Source organism: Numida meleagris, chromosome 1, assembly GCF_002078875.1.
Source record: "Numida meleagris isolate 19003 breed g44 Domestic line chromosome 1, NumMel1.0, whole genome shotgun sequence".
NCBI lineage: Eukaryota > Metazoa > Chordata > Aves > Galliformes > Numididae > Numida > Numida meleagris.
The window spans coordinates 50,566,674-50,583,821 of NC_034409.1; the positions used below are offsets into that span (position 1 = coordinate 50,566,674).

Here is a 17,148-nt window from a genome sequence, read left to right on the forward strand (position 1 = left end):
TTTAAATTATCACAATATAATGTTACAGTGTTCCCAACTCGGCTGATGTTACAGTGGGGAGATGGCTGCCAGTGGGTAACAGCCATGCAGCAGCAATTGTGCGGCCCGGATTTATTATGTGGTGTAAAACCAGCCTTTATTGTCAGGCAGCAAAAAGAATAGAGCAGTGCAGGCCTTAAGCCTTACTGAGAGGTTCTGTGGGGGAAAACACAACCTAGGATAACAAACTGTGTGGAGTAGCATGGATTTCTGTGCTTGAGAGAACATTGGCCTCAGAAGTAATACAGTACCGGTCCGAATTACTGGGGATGCTTTGAAGGATGGATCGTTTTTCCAATTACCAGGACATGAGGGGGAAATAAGGAGACTACCAAGCTGAGAAGGCAGGGAGATGGGCAGGTGACAGATGACAGCTGCTCTGGGTATGCTTAGTCCCAATTAAAATGAGACAAACTCCCTTTCCCCCTTGTCAAAAGCTGTTCCAAAAGGCAAGGTACCAACAGCTTAGTGACTCTGGTGCAATTACCTTCCGAGAATACTGTCTTTCATTTTGGTCATTGTCTTTTTCCTTTTCAGTCCTTCTGTTGTTTTTTGGGAGAAGTTATTTTATGTTGGGGGAGGAATCTCCCTCACTGATGGAATTGGAAGGAAAATGCAAATGGAAGAGGTTGCTTTGCTCTTCAATCCTTTCTCCCTTCCCAGCCCCACAGACAAGCTGAGCTGTGTATCTTCTGCTACCACATCAGCCGCAGTGCACACACCAGTGCCATGGGATCTCTCTGGGGCACTCAGAACACACTTGGGAATGAAAATGTTCTGAAAGAAAGCAGGAATTTACATGCTTTGAACCACTCTTTAGAGCAATACTTTGTTGGACAGGCAGTTTTACTGAGGTGGAGGTTGGCCTCTTCTCCCAGGTAACAGCAAAAGGATGAGAGGTGATGGCCTCATGTTGTGCCAGGGAGCATTCAGGTTGGATATTAGGAAAGATTTCTTCACATAAAAAGTGGTGCTGCACTGCCACAGGCTGCCAAGGGAGGTAGTGGAGTCACTGTCCCTGGAGGTGTTTAGAAAACATGTGGATGTGGCACTGAGGGCATGGTTAGTGGGCATGGTGGGGGTGGGCTGGTGGTTGGACTTGATGATCAGAGACGTCTTTTTCAATTGTAATAATTCTGTGATTCTACAGTCATGATAGCAGACTGGTCTCCAAGGTCTTCAAGTCTGCCAGGAGCAAAGCATGCAGAAAGAGGCAGATAGACCTTAGCTAAGTGCTTACAAACCTCACTTTTGCATCTGTGAATGAGTTTTGCTGCTCCCTGCCTCCACTTCACCTTCTCAGTGCTTCAGGTGTGATTGTGATGGTGCCCTAAGCAGCATGTGGCAGGAATTACCTGGTATATGAGTCTAGTTGCTGTACTGTGCTTGCAAACTGAGGGGTAAAAATCAAGTGCATTTTATTACCTTCAAAAGAACTGTAGGGGTGGCTGGCTGCCCTACCATTGCTGATGCCCATAAACGTGTTTGATTTGACAAAGTTGGGATTTCTAGCAGCCTTTGCTGTTGTGGATGTCCGGGCAGACAGCATTCACAAATGATACCTAATCTACTGTCTTTCCACATTGCCACAAAACTTCTTAGAGTTCATGAAGTAGGCAAACAACTTCTCTCCAAGGCTCCGTAGCATCCCCAGCTGATCCAGAGTGCTCAAAGTAAACCTGAATTCAAGGAACAGAGCCAGAGGGATAGATGAAGCAATATATCCCACAGATTTTTGGACCAGATGATGTTGGTTTCTGCATGAACCCAATCCCTCTGCCTCTGTGCGTGTTTTCTAGATGATGGTCACATTATACTCCCATGTAGTACCACTTTTTTCAAGCTGTTACTAAAACCTCAGGAGAGAAATGAAGCCTCCTGCTCTCCATAATCTGACTGAGATGGACGGATGAGATTCAGAGAGAGAAATGAGTTGCAGCATTTCTTGGGATGGTGACTAATTGCTGCTCTTTCTTTCTCATGGTATTGCACCTCAAGCTGCTTGATAACTTGCAGATAAAATAACAACCAACTGTCATGACTCAAAACCAACCTGCAGGTTACCAGGTGCTTGCAAAAACCATGGTACTTAATGACTGTGCCCAACCTACTGCAAACAGCCTTTCCTCATGCATGAAAAAGAGCAGCAGGGAGCATGGTTCTAGGCTCAACGAATAACTCTATCTCTGCAGTGGGCATCTCAGCCCCACATCACGCCCAGCCATCAGCTGCTACAGGGAAATATGATTGGGACAGAAGAGTCCCACTGCATGACAGTGAGGATGTTGGGCTTATTTAAAAAATGGGGATGGGGAGCCCCTCAATGCTCCAAGGAAAAGACATGGGAAAGAGGGAGGGCCTGAGGATTTTAACCTGAGCTAAGAGCTTGGGGAGATGGCAGAGACACAGGCTGCGTTTGTAATCTGGGGAGAGGAAAGGTTCTCCAGAGGGGGAGGTGATTGTTTTTAACCTGAGTGCAGACAGCTGGCGTGCCAGAAGACATGCACAAGGTGACCAGACGTGATGGGACAGACACTGCCAACCACAGCAGCAGCAGCTTTTTCTCAGGTAAAATTGATAGGATGTGAGGAAATGGCCTCACGTTGCATCAGCGGAGGTTTAGACTAGATGTCAGGAGGAATTTCTTCATGGAAAGAGTGGTTACACGTTGGTACTGGCTACCCAGGGAAGCAGTGGAGTTTTCATCCCTGGAGGTATTGAAGGGATGTCTGGATGTGGTGCTTAGGGACATGGTTTAGTGGTGGACGCGGTAGTGTTAGGCGGTGGTCGGACTTGCTGACCTTATGGGTCTTTTCCAACTGAAATGATCCTGTGACGTGAGCACCAGGTCATGGTCCGGATGTCTCATGTTGCTTAGGCAGAGTCTTCAAAATGCTTTTTATCCTTTTACAGAGGATTAAAACAAAAAAAATTGAATGTTATGATAGCTCAATACAAGTAGTTATATGCATCTACTGCTGCATGTAAGCAACAATGGAAAATGTGGCAGGCTAATTAACAGTAGCTGAGTAAAACCATGGGGAGTAACCAAAGCGGTAACACAAGTTTGTCTGCATATAAATCAATGAACTCCTACTGAATAGGGAAATCCGTGAACACTCAGTAACACGAGGCAGTTCCAGACTGGTGTGTGGGAGACACTAAAATACTGTTTACAGATATTCTTATCTACAGCTCCTCCCTGATAGTCTTGAACGTGGCACAGCCACAGAGGAGGGAATAAGTACTAAAATCAGGAAAAAAAATATTATCAACAAGGGAGGTCTGGAAGTTACCCCTGCCTCCTATACCAGCATAAGCAGGAACAAAAAACTGTGGTGCCTAGCTGAGATAGTTTTCAGAAAGCAGAATTTCAAGTGTTTCTGACACCTGCTTGCTCTTCCTCATGATTGCCTAGATAAAGAAATTAGCCACTGAATTTAGCCATACTTTGGACTCTGCTGTGAAGTTCATTACGGTATTTAGGGCAGTGAATCCCCCAAGAGAGGTGTTCTGCCTGACGGTTCTATTGTTAATAATAAAATAAATTAATAAATCAGAATGTTCATTTGCTGAATGGGTTCCTATACCTTCAGCACATCTGCATCAAACATCTTTTCTCTTTATCTCGAAACTCAGCTCAACTGGGTCTCTGGAATCCCAATGGGAAAATGCTTGAAAGGAGGTTGTAGTGACATGGAGGTCAGCCTCTTCTCCCAGGTAACAATAGGATGAGGGGGAATGGCCTCAAGTTGCTCCAGGGGAGGTTCAGTTTGGATATTAGGAAGCATTTCTTCTCCAAAAGAGTAGTGCTGCACTGGCACAGGCTGCCCAGGGAGGTGGTGCAGTCCCCGTCCCTGGAGGTGTTCCAGAACCGTGTGGATGTGGCACTGAGGGACATGGTCAGTGGGCATGGTGGGGGTGGGCTGGTGGTTGGACTAGGTGATCTTAGAGGTTTTTCCTATCTTAATGGTTTTATGATTCTACAAGGCAGTGAGTATTCACTGATCAGAAGGCAGGAGCTCTCCAGTCCTGGCAGCTTCAGAAAGACAGGAGTGAGCAGAGAAACAGCTCTTGGTAACTTGCCATTGCAAAGTGACGTCATCCCTCCTTCCACTCCCCCTCCCCCCCCTCCAGGTATTCTTTTTTTTCTTTCTCCCTTTGCTCAACACATTCATGAATATTATTTCTCACCTTATCTTCAAAATCACCAATTCTTATCTGTGCAAAGAGGAAGGGGAAAAAAGCCATATTCAGCCTCAGGAATACTCTCCCACCCATCTGCTGTTTCAACATATATGAGCAGAAAAAAGAAGGACAGGACAGAATGCAAGAGCTTCAGAGAGGTTTTACCAAGACACACAGGAAATTCTGTACTGGGTGAGAGTTTACTACAACAAGCTGACTCCTTTACCTCATAGTATAGAAGTACTCTTGAGTTTATCATGGAAGATCCTTATATTCACCTTCACTCACATCCCATGACCCTCTTTTGCAGATGAGTCTGCAGTCTTTCAAGATAACTGGTTGTACAAGTCTGAATGGGAATATTATAAGTAATTCCAAGGAATCAGGAAAGATGGGAAAAGAAAGAGCCCAGAGGCCTGACAATACCACATGAATGCAAACCCTCAGCTGCACCAAAGCCTTTTCATTCCTGGAGTCAAAAACAGTTCCCCATTCTCTTACCTTCCTTTGGTCACACGAACTGGGACAAAGTACCTGCATTTACCTACATTTCTCCTGCTGGGGTTGGACTAGCTAAGACAGCTTCTTCAGAAGCCCATCAAGCAGCAGCCTTCAGTTAGAAAGGAGCCTGAAGCTGAGGAAGATTCCTTCTAACCGTTCTTTCATACAGCAGAACTCTTCATTAATTAAAACCGTGTGGAGAGTATAAGGAAGATTGTTCAGCTTCTCTTTCTTGTCCCAGGGGAACAAGATGACAAGGGAAAATGGAGCAGACGACAATTTATCTGAGTGGAGTGAGGAGGCAGAAGAACCAGTAGCCCCCAGAAGCTCACAAATGAAATGCTCACTCCCGTGTTGGCTGATTTAAGAGAGTTACTTATGCTAAACCTCTTCTCCCTCAGTTTGCCTTGCTCTTTCCTTCTGTTTGCTCCTTTCACCCTTGCTGTCTCTTTATTGCATGCTTGTATTTTACTGTATTTTTAAATGTCATAATCAAAACTCGGGTTGCAGGTTTGTTGATATACAGAAGTTATCAGGTAATCTGCCCCTTCTACAAACACATTTCACTCCATCATGTCTGCATTAAGAATCAAATGGAGTGCGGTTCATTTTGAATCTCCCTTTTCTTAGCTGCAAGACCAAAATGTGTGAAATTGGCCTGTTGACTTATGGGTCGTGAAGAGGCTTCTCTGCAGTCCTGCAAAGGGCTGTGGTGTTGTTTTAGGAGAGAGGAATAATGTACTCTCTGAAAACACCAGGGCTGCTGTGAAGGCAAGCTGAAGGCTGAGTATCCAGGTGTCCCAGTCCCTGGAAGGCATGATGTGGTTGTGCTGCTAGAGGATTTCCCTTAAACCCACTTCAATTCTTTTTAGGCTGGGGGATGCAGAGGCAGCCTCCTCCTGCTGGAATCTGGTGAGTGTTGGTGTCTCTGATGCCACCAGTCTTGTTCACTGCCATCAGAGCTGCCAAAAAGTGGGAAAAATTCATTTGACAGTGAAGAGAAGGTTGACATGCGGCCTCATTGTGGCCTTTCTGTACCTAAAAGGAGCTTATAATCAGGAGGGAGAGCAACTTTTTACATGGCGAGATTGTGATATGACAAGGAGGAGGAGTTTTAAACTAAAAGAGGAGATATTAAGGTTAGATGTTAGGGGGAAAATCTTTACTCAGAGCACGGTGAGGCACCGGCACAGGCTGCCCAGAGAGCTGTGGTGCCCCATCCCTGGAGGTTCAAGGCCAGGTTGGATGGGGCCTTGTGCAGCCTGAGCTGGTGAGGGGCAGCCCTTCCCATGGCACAGGGTGGGACTGAGTGGGCTTTGAGGTCCCTTCCAACCCAACCATTCTGTGGTTCTGTGATTCTGTGGCATGCAGCTCTTCTCTGAACATTGGGTGTTTGCTTGGAAGCTTTTTACAGCTGTGTTCTGTCACCCCTCCCTTCCTGACTGGGGTGAATGGATTTCACTCAGTTAACCACATCTCCCTCAGGTATACTTTCAAGTGAAAGAGAAACTTCTCAAAGAACTTTGAAGGCACATTTGGGACTCGCACACAACACAACAGTGGTTTGTTTGCAGCAGCTTAATTTAAATTGGATTTCACTTCAATTCGTCGAACAGCTGAGGAACCCCGTGTGGACACACTTATTTGCCTTAAGAGTTGGCTTAAAATCAGTTCCTAATCGATTTAAGCTCCACTGATCAGATTTAAATATATATGTAAAAGGTCAACGCAACCTTTTACATTGATTTAATGAAACAATATTGAAAGCAATGCTCAAGTAAACCGGTGCAGCCCTGTGTAAATGCTGTTTGAATTAGTATAATATGGATTGTCAAAAGATGGAAAAACATCTCTCCCCTTTGAAGCTTGCAAATTCAATCTCTTGATTGAATGCTAGAAAGACACAGGTTGGTGGACCCACGTATTGATTTTATCATTAGCTATACAAAACAAATAGCTAATTCTATAATAGGCACATTTTATGGCTTCCCTCGATGGTGTTGATCCACGTATATGTATATCTTAGCTCAGAAATCACAAGCATTCCCTTTTCAGTGCGAAAGTTCAAAATTCAAGCCTGGAAATGCTTTTGAAATTATGATCCTTAAAAGATCACTATCTGGAAGGAGAGGACCTTCTTTAAAATGTAGATAAATTACAGTACAAAAGTATCACTTATGTCAGAAGCCTATTTCACTGTTTAACAGGTGCAGATATTCATCATAAATTAAATTTCATTTGTGCTGAGAGGTTGAATTGCTGAGGAATCACTTTATTGGTATGTGAAATATTTACTACGTACAGCTGGATGGCTTCCCAGGAATTCTGATGAAATACATTAATGCATAAGAAAGCACAAAAGTCTTGTGAAGGAAGATGGAAGCTTTGCTCTCCTCAGTATTTGTGCAGGTTTTTTTTAACTGTCTGAATTGTCCATGCCAATTTATCTAGAATAACTAACTGTTAAGAAAGAGATTTTTATATAGAAAATTCTCTCTGTTGAGTAAAGCTACCGTAAAAAACATGAGTATGCTATTTAAAATAAAACACACTTTTATTTAAAATGTTTTTCTTCACCCTATTTAGAAATCGCCTTTTTCTTATAGTAGGGTGAAAAACCACATGTTGCTTTAAACAATTTCAGATGCTTGAAAGAGATGAGTGATATTGGGATCACTTCAAAAAGCACATGAACTTAGAAGCCAATAAGTAACATTTGGCTGGGAATTGTTTGCATGTGTCCTTTGAGTAAGAGGCATTATTTGCTAGAAATGATTTATTTAGACAATTCAGCTATGAATTTCTGTATCTGAGGTACAAACAATATATGGTACAAAGGTAGGAGGGACTTCCAGTTACTGTGTAAAAACAGCCCTTAGTTTCCTTCTGTAATACATGATCTGATTTGTCGCGTAGAATAATAGATCTGCATGACAAATACGGGCACGTTTAGCTCTTGGAGTCTTAAAATATGCAAGAAAAAAAGGACATCAATGGCAGGTTTTGTGTATCTGGAGAAGTCTTGGAGAAGTCTCAAACGAGTGTAGGCCACATTCCTTACAGCTGAGAAGCCACATTAAAAAAACAAACAGAAACTAAACTGAACAGCAATAAAAATCAGTATAGACTGCTTTATATTTAAAAACTGAGTGCCATGAAAGCTCGAGTTTACACGAGCAGCCTATAAAGTGTTAATGTAACTAACACCAGGGAACCTCGTAGAAACCACCCCCCTACAAATCCAAAGTGATATTTTTTTCAAAAAGTGTGATTTTTCTTAAATTTTGAAATTTGTTCTCTGTTCCTGGTTCACAGCCAATCTACATGCACACGGGTTCGAGGACGTGGATCTCTGAGACGAAGGCAAGTCCTCCATCCTACCTGGTGCAAACTGTAACCAGAACATGAGCAGTACAAGTGCATTTCCATTCTCCTAACGCTGTGGCCATGCAGTGATCTGCACATGATAGTCTCCCATCTTGCCCTTGACTAACTCCTTCGGTCTGGATAAGAATAATAGTATTTACGTTATTTTTGCACAGATGCTTAGAATAGTATTTTAAAATTCCGCGCTTCATTCAAATTGTATAGAAAAGACACGATGCACAAGGGCAGCGTGCGCACATTGCGTTTGACCCTAGAATAGGGACATTTTGTGTTCTGAATGGTCAAGGGGAAGTGTGAAAAAGAACCAACAGTTTTTGATTTGGCTGTGGAATGCAGGTGGGGGTCACTTCTTTCAAGTCTTTATTTTTTTCCAGTAAGATACAAACTCCCAAAGCAATGAGTAGATGGAGTGTTTCTCCATGAGCAATGCGTGCATCACCATAAAAGCATTGCGCTAGTTTATTTGGGCTCTAAAACTGCAGAGTAAGTGAGGAAATCATCTTTTTATTATAATGTTGAGTATTTTAATTACAAGGGGAATTAATTGTGGCTTCTGCCGTTAGTGCTTGCGCATTCATAGAGATTTCCGTAGCAGATCCTACTTTCATCCTACAGACATGAGTTTCTTTTTGGCCCCATGCACGAACTCACGTAGCTGGTAGTCTTGCTCTATGCAACTAATAGAGCAGCAGTCACATGGAGAATGGTCCTTTGAGTAAAGGAGCGGCCAGACTGGCTGGGGGGATTTTTTTCCATAATCCGAATGCATCATTAATACTTAATATTTTAAACGCTCATCGGAGTATGACAGCAAACATCAGTCACTTCCATCTAGATTGCAATCTGCAGAAACAGAAGCCCTATCCTAACAGCTAAAACATTGCTGGAATCGCACTGGAAACACTTGCTCCTATTTCCATAGGCTCAGCAATACTTCAGTTGGCATTTTTATGAAGATCAGCTGAGGGCACGACACACAATAGCATACTGTACAGGAGTCGTACTTCAAGTCAGAGACTGGAACGTGCCAGTTTACTTCAAGAGCAGTCTAATCTCATCTATTTGCTTAGGAGTATACACACTTGTAAGCACTGAAAAGGGTACTTCAAAACTTCTTATATATTAAACAGTTACAAAATTAAATGCAATTCATATGGATAACATTTCTAAATCAGTTCATTTCCTACTTAAAAATTTACTCTTCTTTAATAAATACGTTCCTTGAAGAAAAAAGCCAGAAGAAGGAATTATCTTCAAGGCTTTATTGTCCAAAAATGTTTTTAACCTTCTAATTTTAGTAATGATTGAAGGAAGAGGACATAAAATATGCAACAAGCATAAATTTCAAGAATGTTTCTGTTTGCCATTTGCCCGTTAAATAATGTTATTTTGAAGAAGTAATAGACATAATAAAGAAGATAACACAAATTGTTCTTTCTTGACACTGTAGATCTCTAAAAACTTCCTGAAATGGCTTAGCTATGTTGTCAGTCCAGCTGCCTCCAGATAAAATGAAATAATGCTTTGTGGCACAAGCAGGTTATGACAGTCCGAATGGAGAAGCCTGAGCAGAACAAAACTCAAAATGGAGCAAGGCTCCCCGTCAGCAGAATAACAATATGACCGACTTGAAAAGACAGAGGGAGTAATGAAATCAAAACAAGTGATAGAGACTTACCATCACGGTGTGCTCAGTTTGCTGCTGCAGATGGTCACCTCTTTTGGATGAATCACTGAAAAAAGGAAGATAGGTGTGTTTGTAGGTCACACTATTTGAGCTGCAAGGGGGAAGTGCAGAAAAGCGCACGGTGCTGTGCGGAGCTGGTAATACAGTTCTCACCCTTCTCCTCCCGGTGAGGAATTAAGCTTCCTGGAGGCATCTCTTGGTCAGTGCTTGGTGCTGGGAGTGGCTGCTGGGTCACCCTCCTCCAAGCCCTCTCCAAACTTTTTCCAGAGCAAATCCCAGTTACGGACTCTGTAAGAGGTCATCCCTCCTTTTACTACATTGAGTGACATTTGTACCTTCCAGTATTCAACCTGGAGCAAGCTTTCCAAGGGAAACAGCTAAAAAAAAATCACGTAATGGAATTAAAATATCTCCTAGCACAGCATTTTGGTACCTGTTAGTTGTATTAGCCGGATAAATACCAGTTTACCAAGCTGGGTGCAAAAAGTTGGAGCTAAGTGAAACTTGTTCCATGCCTGCTTGATTTCAGATGTGAAGCAAGAACAATAAACGGATATTGAGGATTTCAAAGAGAACCTTTGCTGTTGGGGAAGTTGAAGTCATCAGATGTAACAGAACACAGACAATGACAAGAAATCTTTTCTGAGACACTAAATCCTGAGCTCGGAATGATGCAATGGCAGCATCAACACACGGGCACACTCGGTTCTCTCCCTTGTGCTTACACTTCAAGACTGAGGCTTTTCCCTCTGCACTGACGTGAGCAGTGTGAGATCTGCGCAGCCAGGGCATCCAGGGAACAAACGGAGACTTGAATGAGGTCCGACCTGTGCTCATGTCGCACACAATTGCTCATTTTACCAGAGCAAACACAGAATGGCAAAAAGAGGGGCAGACCCCAATGCAGAATGGATTCAGGCTCAGAGGAGCCTCTGTGCAGTCCTTCCTGAAACTTTGCATTTAATTTTAAAACACATAAAGATTATGTTAAGTACTAGGGAAAAGAGTTAAAGAGATTGTGATACTTACTGGAAGACTTGATTTTCTTTTGTGTGTGTATGTATACAAGATCTTTCCTACCAGACGAGAGTCATGCAACATAGATGTCTCTCTGTTGCTAATTTTCTGCCTTTTCTCTCTGGTTCTTCTTGTCCTTCTAGGTTTGCCTTTGTGAATACTCATCAGAGAAATATGACTGACAGAGGAGACAAAGTTCAGAGTTGCAGACGTTTTTATAGAAGCACAGTCACAGTTTCCCTGTCAAGGCAACAGTGAACTCAGAGCAGGTATCTGGGCTCTTCATGAAACAGATTAAACTGCTCCTTGTCCTCTCTATAATGCCTGCAGTGGAAGCCAAAATAAGTTGCATAGATTTTTAATAACAAGGGCTCTTCACAGCTGTAGTACTGGACTGAACGAAGCAACTCCTCACCCCAGCCTTCTCCTTCCCAGTCTCCAGATGAAGGCCCAATGCTTTACGGGGAATCCACTGCTGTCACATATCAGCTACCAGGCTCGGCAATAAATAAAGCAGGTAAAGTGCAATGGTTTTAATAGGAAAGTGTTCAAACTATCTGACCAAAGGGTGCCTCCTACCCTTTCATTCTGTGACTCTGTTGTCTGAACACAGGCTGTATTATAGAGGATGTTCACGTCAGTTCTGCTAGCTTGTAAGCCAACAAAAACTGGTACATTAAGAAATGTGGTGTTTGGTGGTTATATCTTTTTGTCTTGACCAAGGTTAGAGAAGCAGATTATCAGTTTTGTATACATTGCTAACATCACTACAATTTCAGAGAGAGCTGCACACTGAAGGAAAATAGCAGCTCATGGCTAATTGATGAGATTAATATGCAATTGTCAGTATATTATGAACTTGGGTTTGCACTACAATCCTCTTTTTCATTAATTGCTACACTCGTCCTATTTCATTTCTCTAGGTAAGTAGGATAAAATGATACATTTCTGTTCTGGATTTCAAGACTAATAATGACATCTTTCAGACAGCACATTCTCCCCTGTTTTTGGAAAGGCACTCCCCGGGTGAGAATCATGGAATGCTGTCTCCTCAAAAACCTCACAGAGCAGGGAAATTACATTATACAGTGAGAAAAAAATGAAGATGGAGGCAATGTTAAGGGTGCACGGCAGTGATTTACAGTGAAATATGCTGCAGAGATAATGCAATTATTCAAAGCCCAGAAACTGTAAACCTTGGACATTCTAAGTTAAAATCAAATTTAACAAGAAAACCAAATAAAGCATAAAGAAATGCAAAACCAAAACATCAAAAAAATCTCAATTATGCTTGGTTAAAAGCTCTTTAAAATCTCTAACTAGCTAAAAGGCACGACGTTTGTGTGCATAATATGTGTGTGTTTATATATAAACTAATACACGCATGCTTTTGAAGATGAATCATACACTTCCACTTCATACTTTTGTACTAGAAAATTCATTAGAAATCTCTGTTTTGCAAGAATGGGCAAAAAAAACAAAAAAAAGGAAAAAAAGTACTGCATGCCTTTAGAAATCTCTTAATCGTATCCAAGTCCACAATTGCAGAACCATCTCGATATGAACAGTATGTTTTTGCCTGGTTACAGTCACCACAGTAACACCCATGTAGCTGCTAAAAAGCTCATCTCCTGGAAAAAGAAAAGAGCAGAGGGAAGCATAAATTAGAGAGCGATATATGTACCAGATATCTGTGCATCAGTGGGACCTCAGCGGGGCCTTGTAGAATCTGACAACAGCACAAGGAGCACACTGGAGGTTACATACTGCTCTTTTGGCTGCAGGTGGGTATCTCTGCGAGTCCAGAGGGAACAGCTACAGGTACAGGGAGATGCAAAGCCTCTCTTATGGAGGCAGCTACCTGGGGATGTGAGGACTGGAGATTCCTGGGCCATCCATAGGGACTCTGCTCCTCTGGGAATGAGAAGGTGTGAGAGCTGGGCTGAGGGAACATGCGCGGTGTGAGAGGAGTCAGCCGGACCCAGCTGCACAGTTCGGTCCTGTGATGGGGACTGTCCTAGTCCCAGGTGCCGTATCAAACCTTGTCTGTCCAAGAGGCAGCCCTGGAAATGTTAAGCAATTGTTAGATCGAAACTGGATCCTGATGGCATGGTAGGACAACAGCACAGGCATATTGAGGTGAATGATCAACCTCTCCTGGGCTGCTGTATAGCAATGATCAGGCTGTCATAAAGAGCTAAGAAAAAGTGTTCATAGGCAGTGTCAGAAACACCAGTTTTTATCATGGAATTAGATCTGTACTGGCAAATCTTAAAAAACCATCCCTCCTGTACTAGAAACAGCTGGACTTTCTCTGACTGACTACAGTGTCTGCTCCATGTCCACAACCCAGATGTAATGCTGTTAATCACAGAGGTATTGGTTGTAGCTCCCATATGCAAAACCTATGTTATGCTTTGCACTCTATGTGCGTATGAGACTGGAAAAACAAAGTATACTTTCCCCAAACTAAAAGCAATACCTCTATCCCATAGAGGATTCACATGATAAGAAGTTACCTGACATCTGCTAAGTATTTCCTGGTAGGAGAGTCAGGCTGCTTAACTTGGATCAGTGGCCAATGCCATCTTGCATTCATCTCCCAGAAGCTTTGCTCTGCCTCAGAATAAAAAGACTCGCTCTCCCACACACATTGTTCATACTGGTCAAATGCACTGATTAAAAAACCCCACGAACTTCAGTGAGCCTATTTTCCTGAAAAGAATTGCATTTTAGCCTGGTTGCTGTACTCCCAGCTTCTCCTAGTAGCTGATCAGTGAGCTACAGGCTGAGCGTTTCAGATCTCTGCTGCCACGATATTCCTGCTTGCATCATGACAAGAAAACGTTCCTTAAAGAAAACCAATATGGGTTCTTCATGATCTCCGGAGGAGAAAGCCAACACGGAGCTTCAGACACAGTCTGTTCTGGGCTATAACAGAATGTTGGAGACCAGCATTCCCAAGAAGCTCCCAAACCAAGACTGCACATCAACCACACAGCGCTACTTGGTTCCCCAGCATCCAGGGAATGGGACATTTAAAACCCTACAGAAACCTTTCTTCTTTGTCTCCAACCAACTTTTGTTTTACTTTTTCTTTGCTCAAAGCTCTGGTCATCAGACTTACCCAGGCAGGAATTAATTTTTCTTTGCCATTGTTAATGGATAACTCAATCATGGTAGTTAAAAAAACATACGTGGTATGAGTCAGCAAGGGAAGGTGACACATGGAGGACCTGGAAATTTTTCCTCATTCCTTTCTGCCCGTGGTCAGCCAGATATTGGGTGGTGCTTTGGAGAAGCAAGCAGGAGGACTGAGGCATGGCTTGTCCCAGGAAGACAGGGCTCCTTTGCTCTGCTTGCTGCTAGATGGGAAGGCTCAGAGCTGGCAGCCAGGTAAGACAGACAGCAAGACAAACTGAGAAGGCAAAAGGAGCTGAAGGGAGAGCATTGTTGAGCCTACCCTGCTTCACTATCCGTTTCCGTTATCGGTTCTGTTTTAAAATGCAACTTACTGTTTTTATCTCTGAAATACAATTGATTTTATAACTCAGACACGATCCTAGAGCCAGTGCTGTCCAAACAGTGATTTTTAATAAAGCGGAGGCTAAGCATGTGTGAAGGGAGCCCGCATAGCAGAGATGCTGCGATGATCTCAGGAACACTGGAAACCGAAATGAAGTTTAGCTCTGCATACTAATGAAAAATGCCTACATAGGTTTCTAGACAAATCGCTTCAGAAGAAATCAAAAAATGTCAATTTATTGCAGTGCAGAGTTTTGTTATCCAGTTACACGAACTACTCATCATAATTAAAGCATTTTGGTCATTTATCTCATATGGATTTTTTCTAAGTTTAACCCTAACTCTTTTTTGCTTTACAGTAATTTTCCTGGGAGTAATTACCAAATTTCCATAGCAGCAATTTGGAAGCATAGAATGTATAACCTCAGCCTCGCTCCCTCCATCATCGCGAAGACTTTTGCCTCGAAACCTGCTTTCCCCCCTTCACATTATTTAAAGCATGACACATGATCAATAACATGAAAGTGCAGAAAACTTTCTCATATGATAATCCTATTGATTTTTAGACGAAATAATTAAACTAGCTGCTAAGACCAAGTTCATCAATACAATCTGGCTGCTTTGTCCCCCCCCTCTTGACTAAGAGGAATCAATCAGGGTCTCCTGGCTTGCATAACCAGTGTCATAGTGACTGCGCTGCTCTGACACAATATTGAATAGCCATTTTACACCTGATTCTTCTCACCTTGCTCTTACAACCACCTGCACGAACCCCCCCGGCTCTGAATTACACCCTCCTCCTGAATCTTCTACATTGTACTGTACGTTCCCAGAAGCCTCCATCTCCTTTCTCTTCTGTGTGCTCCTTTCTACACTATCGAGTTGCTTTGTGAAACATTGAATACAGCTTTAGAAGACATATTGTATTTTTCACAGATAACAGAGATCGAGTTGCAAATTGTGCTAAATGCCAAATTTATTTCCATTTTGATGACAGAAGCATCTCTACAAATTAACACCTCTGCTCCGACTGCACGTTAACAATGGGACTTTACTACCAACCAGTTCTCTGCAAAGCGGAGCAGGTCTCTGGTAGAGTATGGAAGGGGAAAGCCAAGAAGAGTCTCCGAGGCTTCCTCTGAAAGCCAAGCAGCTTCTCCATAGGGATGGCTGCCTGAACTGAAAATTTCATCTCATTCTCTGATTCCCTTAAGACCTGTGGCATAGTTCCCGTAGAATCTCTCCCCAAAATGTCTCGCTTATTTTTTTGCTTATTGTTTTTGCTGAATCAAGAAGTCCAGGAAAATGTGCCTTAAGGTTTCACATATCCAAGCTTCTGCGAGCCAGTGAAAGAAGTGGATTCTGCAGTGAGGATCTGGAAATGGATTCACTCTCATCAGGCAGACGACAACTTGTGCTGCCACTGAGCTGCTCCTGCACCCAAGTGGCTGGAGCGAGGAATCTCTTCAAGGCAATAAATCGGGCAGGATACGACTGGAGATGAGGGACGTACGTCATTGTTACGTGCAGCCAGAGAAGGGATTCTTTGTACTGGTTTCCTGATGAACGATGTGTAAAACGTTCACAGATTTGGCTGTATTCAAGGGATGAAGTGGCTTGTGTGTACGTACCAGCTGATACTCTGATTATCCACCTCTGCAACAACTGAGAAAGCCCTCAAAAATTTAGGCTGGTAACAATCAAATGTAATACATTCTATGGAATGCACTCTCATGGAGCACCAGATTCAAAGTATGTGCAGCACTTTATGCTGAAGAAATGGCTAGAAACTCTGGAAGAGTTTTAGAATATCGAGCAACTCCCAGCCTGAATCAGAATCAGACACTTTGCGTGGCAGAGCACAGCAGGCAGTCCTAGCAGATCCACCACTCCCCACCCAGCTGAGCCACAAACACTTTGTTACTGACGAACATTCTTCAGCAGCATTCCTAAGATCTATTGGAGTTTGCAAGTTGCAGAATTTTCTTGAAAGACAGAAATCAGTGTGTGTCTATATGACGATGTTATTTGAAGTACAAGATAAATTACAGGTAATTTATAGATCTCCCTGAGAAATAATGCTTTCTGGGGTGTTTATATCCATTTAATAGCCATGCAACTTGATGGCCCAACAAAAGACCTTCTAGAAAATGTTTTATTTTAAAAATAACTTTTTAATATGTATTCCAAAGGCTTATTTACAGTAGGTCTAACCATTAACTCTGCAACTAAGCACACTTGCAGATGTGGTCATCAGCAGACACACGTATTTTCAGCTACTCACGTAGTTCCAAAATCCAAGATATTTCCCAGTTGGTACGGCTCTAACACGTGCAATTGGGAGAATAAATGTGTTACAGATTGGAAGGACATCAAAAGTAATGATCAGTTCTGGGTGACCACACTTGACAAGCCTTCCTTCTAACAGTTTACACTGTGATGCACAAATATCTAACAGTAACTTCCATCAGAGATGAGCAGATTTTCTTTTCTAGGTGAAACTCGATACATCAAACTTTGTAAAAGCATTTGTTTTTGATCACATTTAAAAGACAAAATTACAGCATGTCTTGCCTTTCAAGCGCCAAATTCACACCTTGCTGGTTGCACCCTGTTTCCATTAAAAGCAATGGGAGATGAGTGACACTGTCTGGCCCTCACTTCGTCCAATGAAACGCAGAAAAAAAAGAGAGGGGGGTTAAAAAGAAATTGCTGTAGGTTACACAGCAACGGAGCCAGAAGTCAGACTCAGGAACCCTGACTACCATTGCCTACATCTACCGTGTGGAGCTAGGGCAAACGGG

General features: G+C 42.7%; 1 long non-coding RNA gene across 1 annotated transcript; it reads left to right on the forward strand.

The window, feature by feature from the left end:
• LOC110392340 lies at positions 1,107–16,339 on the forward strand. The gene is made up of 3 exons (XR_002434315.1): positions 1,107–2,607; positions 10,963–14,215; positions 14,704–16,339. It is a non-coding gene; the product is annotated as an uncharacterized LOC110392340 (long non-coding RNA).